Below are 11,358 nucleotides of genomic sequence, written 5' to 3'. Positions count from 1 at the left end.
TGTTACTCATATTAAAAAAAATACTTAGAGCACTGATGTTTCACCCCTCTGGGTTCAGTTTCTGATGTTGGGTTGTAGTAAACGAGTTGTACTTCTGTTAGCGCAGTGAAAATCTTTATAGACCTTTCTGACGTGCTTTTTGAGATTCCGTTTTTAAACAGACTTTTTATTTACTTTAAACCGAGATTTCATCTTTTTAGTCATTTAATTGTTTTTATTTTTTATTTTTTTTTACATGCAAAAACTATAATATTCAAAGACAATGAATGCAAATTGCAAGGACCGTACTCAAAGATCAGGGCAGAAAACCCCTGAGAGATTGACTGAAGCCATGGTAGCTATCCATCCATCCATCCATGCATTTTGATAACCACTTATTCACTTTATGATTGCTGGGGGGACTGTCACTGGGTGAGAGGTGTAGTACACACCAACAGGTCACCAGTCTGTTGCAGGGCTAAGTATTATATGTCCAGACACATCAAATCACTTCAAACCAAAAAAGTGTTTGGCTTCTAATCCTACAAATATCCTTTATGCATCTGTTCACGGTCCCTCTTTGATCTCCCATAGAGTCTACTAAAAAGTTTCAAGGGAGTCACTCGAGGAAAATTCTTTGATTCTTGGAATCTTAGATCTCACAAAACACAAGTCTTCATGTGAAAGCAGTATCAGATATTAGGGTGGGTTAAGTCAGAAAACTACAAACAGAAAGAAAATGAGAAGAGTTGAGATCACAGGATTCCAGTCTGTCATATTTTCTTTGCAAGTGTGTGTGCTGTGTGTGCTGTGTGTGTCTGTGTGTGTGTGGTGTGTCTAGATGTTAAATGCAGTTGGCAGTGAATAATAAACAGTTCTGTCTTTTGATATGAACATAAAAGATGCTCCGTTTTCCCAGGAGAATAATCCTACCGGTACTTGCTAAACTTTGGCCTCTGTGAACACAAACAACTTTAAAACTACGTTTGAGCATTGCTAGAAAAAACATGGCACAAATATGACAGAGACAGAAAGGGAGGTGTAGACCAAAAAACGAGTCAGACAGATACACATATACACGTGCGCACAAATCCAGAATTTCATTCTAGATTTCCCTCTGGCAAGCCTAACGGGGCCACTGCAGGTGTTTTATTGACTTAAAAATGCTACCAGGAGCAGGAATCCACTCAGCGGCTCCTGGATGTGAATATTTCAGAGGCTTTGTGGCGTGGTGGGTTGGGTTTGATTCTATTCTCCAAGGGCCATTGGAGGTCATATCAAACATTCATCATACACAGCTGGGAAAGAAGGATGCCATTAAAAATACAACACGGTGCCCCCAGAAGTCTCCCAGATACAGACAAGGACGAAATGGATGTGAGTGTGTGTGTGAGTGTGTATCTGTTCGTGTGGCTTGAGGGGGATGGTGATGAATAGAGAGCCAATGGCAATTTGATAGACAGGAATGTATGATGTGTGTGTGTGTGTGTGTGTGTGTGTGTGTGTGTGTGTGTGTGTGTGTGTGTGTGTGTGTGTGTGTGTGTGTGTGTGTGTATGGACAAGCCATTTAAAAATGAACACTGAAAGATGTGAATGATTCAAAACCCAAACACTCACGTGAGTCTTACAAAACACCAAGCCCCATTTTGTTGGATGTTACTTAAAAAACAAACCAAAGAAGTGAAATAAGCTGTTTAATTCATTTCTTTGGAAACCAAAGAAATGTGTTCTGGAAAAGAACAAAAGATGCCTACAGTGGCTATCAGACAACAGAGGGTGGGGTAAGTTTATACATTGCATGTTTCTTTCATATTGTTACTTATCTGGTTTTGAACTTTGGTCTATTAGATGTTACATAATTTTGTAACTTTTCAAAATGAGTCACCTGCTTAATCAGAATCAGAATATTTTATTAATCCCGAAGGAAATTATGTGGTTACAGTGGCTCCAAGACAATAAGAACAGTAACAGACCGAAATCAATTAAATAATACAATGTTATTCTTCACATGCACGAATAAAATTTGAACTATTGTATGATTTAATTGATTTCAGTCTGTTACTGTTTTATTGTCTTGGAGCCACTCTAACCACATAATTTCCTTCGGGATTAATCAAGTACATTGCAAAGTTACTAAATTTAATTTACTCTAATATATAAAAATAGCTTAATTATAAATATCCAGAATATTGCAAAGATTAAATATGTATGACTGACATTTTACTCTAAACTGTAAAAATTTGTTATTTTCATTGTAGAGCATGTGCAAAAGGGTGTAACTATTTCACTGTACTGTGCATTAGATGGAGGAGATGTTCAGGAAGAGAGCCACAGGCAGGAAAGATTGCCTGTCGTTCAGTGGTGCATTTGGGTAATCTCAGTGTCTCACTGAACGTGCTCCTGTGGCCAGCATGTCACGGAGTGGGTGGGAGGTGTTGTCCAGCATTGTCCTTATCTTGGACAACATCCGCCTCTCTGACACCACCTTGAGGGAGTCCAGCTCCATCCCTACAACATTGCTGGCCTTGTGGATCAGTTTATTGAGTCTGTTGGCATCTGCGACCCTCAGCCTGCTGCCCCAGCATGCAACAGCATGGATGCATGGAGGATGCCACTGGCCACAACAGACTCCTGAACACTGTCCGATAGATGTAAAACGATCTCTGTCACCTCAGAAAATACAGACGACTCTGGACCTTCCTATAAACTGTGTTTTTAACCCAGTCCAGTTTATTATCTCTGTTTACTCCGAGGTATTTATGGAGCACCTGCTTAGGTTGCCAGACAGCATACTATTGCTAAGCTAGCTAAGAACCTAGTGCAAGCTAAGAGAATGCTGACCTCAGCCCAGCAGCCAGACCCTGAACTTCAACGAGTAACAAACTGAGGCACAGCCAGGCTGGAGCCTCTGTTTCTACCTTTTCATGTTTCTAAAGCAGAATCACTGTGGCGATCGCTTTAAACTCTCTTTGTGCTGATTTTCATTCTTGCTTTGCACTTTCAGCTTTCTGGTCGTACATAAATACTACGAAAAAGATCATATGTGTGTTCTCATTTGGATAGGGATTTGTGTTGGTCCGTGGGACTGTAGCCCCAGGTTTACATTGTTAAATGGTAATTATGAGACAGTGTGTTTCAGCTATTTTATAGAGTAACATGAAAGTAATGTAATGAGGGAGGAATGACCTTATCTTTCAAGTAATAAAGTAACGCACTACATTACTTTAAAGAAAAGTCTTCTGTGTAATATGTATAATAGTTCGTTTTTGAGTAACAACCACAATAGTGATCACAACAAAGAGGTGAACACTCGTCTAAAATTTGTTTAAAAAGAACACAGAAAACAACATGAATATATACAAAATACAGCACTTTTCCCTTGAAAGTAAATACTACCAAGTGAATGAGCTGTCTTGGCAGAGGTTTGCGCTCTATGAGTGCTTCATATATTTTTTCTTCTACTTTGCATTTAATGCAGTTTGATCCCTTAATTCTATTAATGAACATTTTCCCATCTCACCCTGTCAGCTTTTGTGTCAACCAAAAGTCCATTTTTCTTCCTCTTTATTTTCAGTTTAAATATATTACTGGGCCACATATTTAGTAACTATTTTCTATGCTGATGATGCACAGTTTCACTTTACTATGGATCCAGGTAACACTGAAAGCCTAGAACTGTCATGGTCCTGGGTCGTGGACCCAGCGTTTTGTGTTTTGTGATTATTTCCCTCTGTTCTAGTTATTCTGTGTCCTCCCCCCTTGTGTCCGGTTCGGGTTCTAGATTTCCTGTTTTACTTTGTAGGTCTATGTCTCGTTATGCCCATTAGTTCCAGCTGTGTCCCCTCCTGTGTGCCATTTCCTCATTACCTGGTGTGTGTATTTATAGTTGGTGTCTGCCTGTGCTCCTCGTCGGCATTCATCCATGTGTCTCTGCGTTAATCTGCATTCCTCCGCGTTCCATGGTGTCCTGTCTCTGCGTCTCTCTGCCCCGCACCCTTTTTGTATGGTCCCAGGTTTGTCACTTAGTTTCTCCCAGTTTAGGTTTGTCATTACTCATGCTTCATTGCCTGTTTTTTGCCACTGCCACCGTGTAAATAAACTTCACTCGTATCATCAGTTTGCTGCATTTTGGGTCCTCCTTTTCCTCCACTCCACACGGCTCACTCCGCCAGCCGTGACAAGAACTACTCTGAATGGATTTTAGAAAATCAAGCTGCATTTATACTTATATTATATGGCCAGTGGTTCCTGCCAGAAAAGTTCTTATATCTCACTCTCCTACCAGCAATAGAGACGTACTGTATTAATTTCATTCTGATGTGCTGAATGACTTAGCTGACCTTAATGAAACACAGTAAATGGAAGGTTATCAGCTGAGGTCATGCCATTTGCCTGTTTCTTTTTGGTCCTAGTAAATGGCAAAAGCAGTAGTCTAGACACACTACAGACTAAACTGGGTATATGTTTAAACAAGCAACAACTTAAAAATGCACATTGAAAAAATGTGTGCCAGAAGCAAATATTTCTAGCTCTGTTCCATAAAGAAATGAATAGGATGCAAAATCTGTTCATGCTGAATTAAATTCAAAGTTCAGATTGTTCATATTCAAATGCAAAGCAAATAGACTGAAAAAAGTCACCATTAAATCTTGCAACGCTTTCTTCACTGTTAAAACACTGAAATAGCCCTATATTTGGTGATGAAACAGAAGAATTTCCCTCTAGCAATGGCACCTTAATGTAAATGTAAAGCTTGAAACAGAGAGAAAATATGGCTAAATGTAATTAATGATTTTAAAAATTAATTACTCAGTTAAAATTGTTGTGTCCTTTATTTGGCACCCCTTCTTTGTCAGTTTCTCGGTCTCTGAAGTGATATAGAGTCTGGTTACATTTATCAATATTACAGTTTGACAACAATACAGCCTGGCCGGTACGATTATAATTATGATTTAGTTTTGTTTTCATTATAGTGTTTACTATGTTCTCTACTTTGTTAGCTTAGAAAGCTGTTAACCCTTCTGAGCAGCGTGTCTTAAAATTTGGATGACATTGTGAGATTTGGGGAGGGATTTTTTTTTTTATTGAGAGCTGCACAGAAAAATCCATAATCCAGTCGTTTTAGCTAGTTCATGTTACATCACTCTTTTTGATTAAAAAAAAAAGAGGAAACCTCGGCTTCATTATGCTTTACCTGAATCAAACAGAAGCTTTATTAATATTTTTGTAGCGCTTGTGTTAACTCCAGTTAAATATGTAGACTTAGTTTAAGTAAGAAACAAATTAAATTATATATATATATATATATATATATATATATATATATATATATATATATAATACTTTTAAAACATTGTTATAACATCTCTTCAAGGGTTTTTCATTTTCAAGATTTCTTGGCATTGGGACTGCCATCTGTCCTCCGCCATCTGGGGCCACAATTAAGACATTAATAGAGAGTGTGTGTGGGTAAAACATCTTTTCAGTGGCTGCACTCGCTGGCTCCTCCTGTGCAGAGTTGGCACCAAATGCCCACAATGGCACATATGTGGATGGGAGGTTTTATTAGAACATTAATATTAATATTGATTCTCATTATTAGTTTAAGTTATTTACAAGTCCTCTGAAATCACTGCACAACATTTGCATAGTAAACAGTTGCAAATGGGCACACATCATTTGTGCATCCCCCTAAGTCATGTTGCCAAGGCCCCTGTTGTGATGTAGCCAGCAGGCGTTGTGTGTTTGTCAAGAACAAAACTGTTCACCTTGAGAAAGGTCAGAATGCAATGCTTGTTTATGGAGAAGTGTTGGAACTACAAATGTTAAATCCCATTGCAAATTCATGCAAAAATCAATTATATCTTGTTTGATAAATGAATGCAGGACTTGCTGTAAAGTAACTAGAGCCTCAGTTACTGTATGTGTTCAATTATATACCACTATGTTTAAGGAAAGCAGTTAGTATATATTTATAAAGGGGAAAAGCACATGCCCACACTGCATTAATAATGAAAATAGGTCTTCCAGTAAACGGGAACAAACAGGTGCACAGACCACACTCCATCACTGAGGAGTCCCTCACGCCATGCCTGGTGTGTCTGTGGCATTTCTCTGGGCTAGTCTACACCCTGCTGAGCTGACAACACCAGTGTATCACAGAGACCTCTGTGTGTGTGTGTGTTTGTGTGTGCGCGCGCGCGTGTGTATACATGCAATTGAACAAGGCAGCTGTGTGATGAATGAGAGTTTCAATCAATGAAGTTTACATGAGTGCAATGACTCTCTAAAGCATACATGCAATATCCACTATACAAGAGCTCTGATTTCCATCTCCCTGATTGTCAAATGCGATCATGTTCAGCACTATGCAGGAATTTAGAAAATGCCAATCATAAAATAGTCAGTCTGACCTGTTTTTATGGACATGCCTCACAAAGGCAAGCCAGCAACTGTGATTTGTGTGTGTCTGTGTGGGTGTGTCTGCATGAACCCAACGAACCCTGTTGCGTCTGCTCTGGATAACACTGCTGTACTGATAATTGCAACGTTTTCTTATTTGCATTCCAAACAAAATCTAACTAAATGTCAGATTTTGTTAGTCATTAGACCTTAAAAGTGATAATTATCCTTTATTTCATACATAGAGCTGACCAAGTGTTTTATCAGACCAGATATCATGCACCATTCCATCCTATAGCCATCGATACTCATTATTTTGCATGTGCTTACGGTCACATAACACAGCAACAGTATTGAATGTCAGTGGCAGGCCAGTATTGAATGCAGCAACATGTGTTGTGCTCAACACTTGAACAAAAAAATATGTATTTAATGCATTTAACTCTAAATTAATGTTTGAAAAAAATTATATTAAGCTAGATAGATCACTGGTCTCATACCCGTTAGCAGTTGTCACTGATGCACCTTGGACTGCATCTCTATAACACACAAATTTCCCTTAACTGGTAACCTTAATCTGGTACTCGTGTCCCGACCCATTTGCTGGTAAAACAGCAAGGACTGAACTCCCTCTGCCTTTTGTAGCTTCTTCATGCCTCATTGTCGTCATCCTTTTCTGTTTATGATTGATCTTCCAATATCCATTTAGTTACCACCAAGTCCCGCAAGTGAGTCAAGAAGACTCCTGCACACACGCAGATGTGGCAAGTTTAATACTGGATCTTTTCGTTTCTCTATCAGTGTTCATAATGTGTGTGTGGCATGCAGTGTGAAGTAACCAAAGTCCTTACAGGCAGCTCTGCTGCTTGAATGACACCCAGAGGACCCAAGCAGCTGAATGCAATGCTAATGTTGCACTTCCCATGACATGATGTTATTTTCAAAGGCTTTAACGACTTATGGGAATGGTAGTTGATTAGATCTGGGAAAAATTATTAATATTTAGACTTTATTCTTAACATCTAGAAGAGTTCATCCTGTAGTCCTGGATGCAGATTTATAACAGCATCAGCCACTACCCTATTTATTATCACATGTACAGCAATTCATATTTGGCAGAGGATCAGTCACATGACTTTGCTGATTAATGAACTTCTTGATGCATGCTCAATCATCCAGGTAAGTAAATCTCCAAAAGTTGATTCTGTTCATCTGGACGTAGCGTTTTGTCACTCATCCAAGTGACTTCTTCAGTCTCAGCTGACTGCAGGTTTCCCCAATCTTATAAACAGTACATTTGCATAATTACTGAAACCAGCCCACTGAAGGAACAATGGGCTGGGAGGTCAGTTCCTTAATCTTAATTATGCAAATTCCCATGTCCAGTGATCAACAACCACTGACCAAAACCCACTGATCAAAGCCCACTGATCAATGGCCATGAGTACCATTCACAGAGAGACTAAAGTTTATGCAATGTACTGTTCATAAGATTGGGGAAACCTGCAGTCAGCTGAGACTGAAGAAGTCACTTGGATGAGTGACAAAACGCTACGTCCAGATGAACAGAGTCAACTTTTGGAGATGATTAATGAACTATTTTTCTAGAAGACATGCCCCACTTCAGAAGCTGAAAGTTCACACACCACACCTGACAGATTTATTTAATCTATATCAAAAATATAAAGATTGATCCTGAGTTGTATTCGTTCAAGTTAGTTTAATTCAATATTTTCCACTTGGTCATTAACATCCGGGGCACAGGGCAGAAGCGCTGCTCTATGACCACCAGCAAATCCAGCCACTGCTAGGTTAACAGCTTCTCACCACTTTACAAAGTGAACTCCTGTCAGGGAAGAAAGGAGATCGTAGCTGTTCATTATCGTGTAGACAAGTGTAGGAAGTTTGTCAAAACTTGATTGATGGCTCCCTCTTGTGGCGATACACCTGAACAAAAGCAGGGAATTCAGTTCATGTTGCTGTTACACTGGAGAACTTTTGTCCTGTTTCTTTTCCTATTTTGAAAAGATGGCCATTAATATTTAGTTTCTTATTTTACTGTAAATAGGTAACTGAGCAACACTGGTTATTTGACTGGTGCTTGTTTTACAGGAACACAGGCTATAGATGTCACCTTAATTCAATTCAGTTCAGTTTTATTTATAAAGCATCAAATCAAAACAACAGTCACCCCAAAGTGCTTTATATTACAAAAGCAAAGATCCTACAGCAATATAGAGACAATCCCAATCAGACAAACCGCTATGAGGACAGTGCGAAGGAAAAACTCCCTTTTAACAGGAAGAAAAGGTAGAACCAGGCTCAGGGAGAGTGGATATTCTCTTTAGCACACAAATTATTAAAATAAATTAATATCATACGTCAGGTATTTGTGTGCATTCTTGTGGTGGGAGAAGACAAGAAACTTTAGTGTTTAATTTTTAGTTATCAAGTTTTCAAAATATAGAAGCATAATTCATGTTTAAGTTGCACATTAGTGTCATGAAAGGTTGAGGTAGAGCCAGATTTAGGTACTTGAGTATTATTTAATTACATTATATTTCTGGTTCATAGCAGTGGTCATAGTAGCCTCGTCTAATTTTTTGTTTATTGTTTTTTAATTAAATCATAGCCTATCTTATAGAAAGCTGATCATTTAAAGACAGGTTTACAGAACACATGCATGAAAGCAGCACACAATTGTTGCAGATTAAGTACATGAACACAGTGTCATGTTCAAGAAACCAGTTTTAGATGATTTAAGCTTTGTCACATGGTGCTTGATCCTGCTGAAAACAGCCATCAGGGGATCTGTATACTATGGTCATACATGGATGGATATGGTCAGCAGCAACAGTACCCATGTATGGTATATATTTGCTTAGTTGATACCCGTAAACTGTGCTAAGAAAACAATCCCCACACCATTACACCATCACCTTCAGCAGCAGCAGTCTGAACCATTGATTTAAGGTAGGATGGAGCCATGCTTTTGTGTTTTTCACATGAAATTCTACCACTTGAATGTCACAGCAGAAATTGAGACACATCAAGCCATCAACATTTTTCCAGTTGTCTAATTTCACAGTTTTGCTGAATCCTTATGAACTGACATGTTGTGCATTGACAGAGAATTTTTTTTCTGCATACCTTGGTTGTTTTTTGTTTTCCTCCTTTTGAAAATTTTATTTTGAAAAATTCAACATAGAGCAAGACATCACATAAATTAGGATACTTAGAGAGATATGTCCAGGATCAATAGAATCAGGAGGGAAAAACTACTACTAATAATAATACTGATAATAATAATAATTATTTTTATTATTAACCCCAAACTTATATGGAATAACCAATATACCCCAAGTCAGCAGCACTGATATGATGGAGAGCCATATGAGCCATCGACTTTACCTAGAGGGCAGCTCTCCCAGGTCAAGCATAATGTCTATTTTTGGAGATTAAGTATCGGAATTTCAGGAGTGGGATCACGCCTCCAAACACGCTCCTTCCAGTTCTCATCTATATAGGTTCTCCCAGTTATACAAGCTCGTCATTCTCGTTTACGTGCCCCAACCTCCCTCCCCTTTTCACTTCCTTAACCTCTTCGCTTCTATTTAGTACATGGCAATCTGCCAGGCCCGGGAGCCGCCGCCAGTCCCCTTTGAGGCCTTCCCCAAACTGCAGCTCAACTCATGTCCAAGCCATTCACCTTTACCTGCTAAAATGCTGTCAAACCTAAAATGAGGACATGGGCCCAGCTAGTGAATACTCGTGTGGGAGTTATTACCGGTGTTGTAGGACTCTGAGTCGCCTCAGACATCACTGGACAAGGCCAAGACCCAAGGGAGAGGGCCTATTTATGAGTGGGTTGTTGGTCATGTTTCTGCATATTTTGGTTGAAACGTGTGGTTGTTTGAGTTACTGTTGCTTTCCTATCAGCCTCAAGCAGTCTGGTCAACCTCTTCTGACCTCTGGCATCAACAAAACATTTTCCCCCATATTTTCTCTTTTTCAGACAAATCTCTGTAAAACCCAGAGATGGTTGCATGGGAAAATTCCAGAAAATCAACGCTTCCTGAAATACTCAAACCAGCCTGTCTGACCAGCCTGTTTGACACCACTAACCATAATTTCATAGTTACTAAAAGACATCAGCTGACACAAACACCATCTCACTACAAACACCTGGACCCTGAGCTGACCCATGAATGAACTGCACACTAAGGATATATTATTACCCCTCCAACCTCACAAAGTGCAAGCCGTTATTAAACTTCTGTGAACACGGTATGACTAAACCTTCACAGGTAAAAGAGCTTCCTGCTGTCCTGTCACAGGAAAACATTTCACGGTGGCTTACGAAAGCACAGCTTGCTATCTCGAAGCTTTATCTCTGTGAGTCAACATTCCGTTACTGAGTTGACCTCGCAAAACCTCAGTCATTATGAAACGCGCTTCCTCCTTAAACCATGTAAACTTGTCATTACCTGAAATCAACAAACAAAGAGGAGGTTTTGGCAGTGACCGTGAGTTACAGAATGCACTGGAGCACAGTCTGTGAGGTCTTTTCAGACTTTTATCACGAGCCAAATGTGTGTCAGCTTTTTTCCTGCAGGGACAACTCAGAGGAGGCTAAAGTATAAAACGAGTCTGAACGTATGTGGCGTTCTGCGCTGTGTCATTAAAGTACAACCAGAGAGTGGAGCTGTGGAGTCACAACACATAAACTCCTGCAGAAGGAAACTACTGTGTCCTGCATGGGGGATGTGTGTGTGCATGTGTGTGTCATTTCCAAACCACACACTTACGGTATCTGTAAGAAATCCAGTTTTTCCTGTTAAATGCTTACAGTGCCGAAGTGCTTACCGCAACTACAAGTGTGTGGAAGACTCAGACATGTTTTATTAATAAGGACTTTGTGTGATTTAATGGAGGAAACACTCTAAGGATTATGCAGTGTTTTACAATTAAATGTGC

This window comes from Astatotilapia calliptera, chromosome 7, assembly GCF_964374335.1.
Source record: "Astatotilapia calliptera chromosome 7, fAstCal68.1, whole genome shotgun sequence".
Taxonomy (NCBI): domain Eukaryota; kingdom Metazoa; phylum Chordata; class Actinopteri; order Cichliformes; family Cichlidae; genus Astatotilapia; species Astatotilapia calliptera.
The sequence above is the reverse complement of the archived record's forward strand: the minus strand, read 5'-3'. Positions refer to the sequence as shown.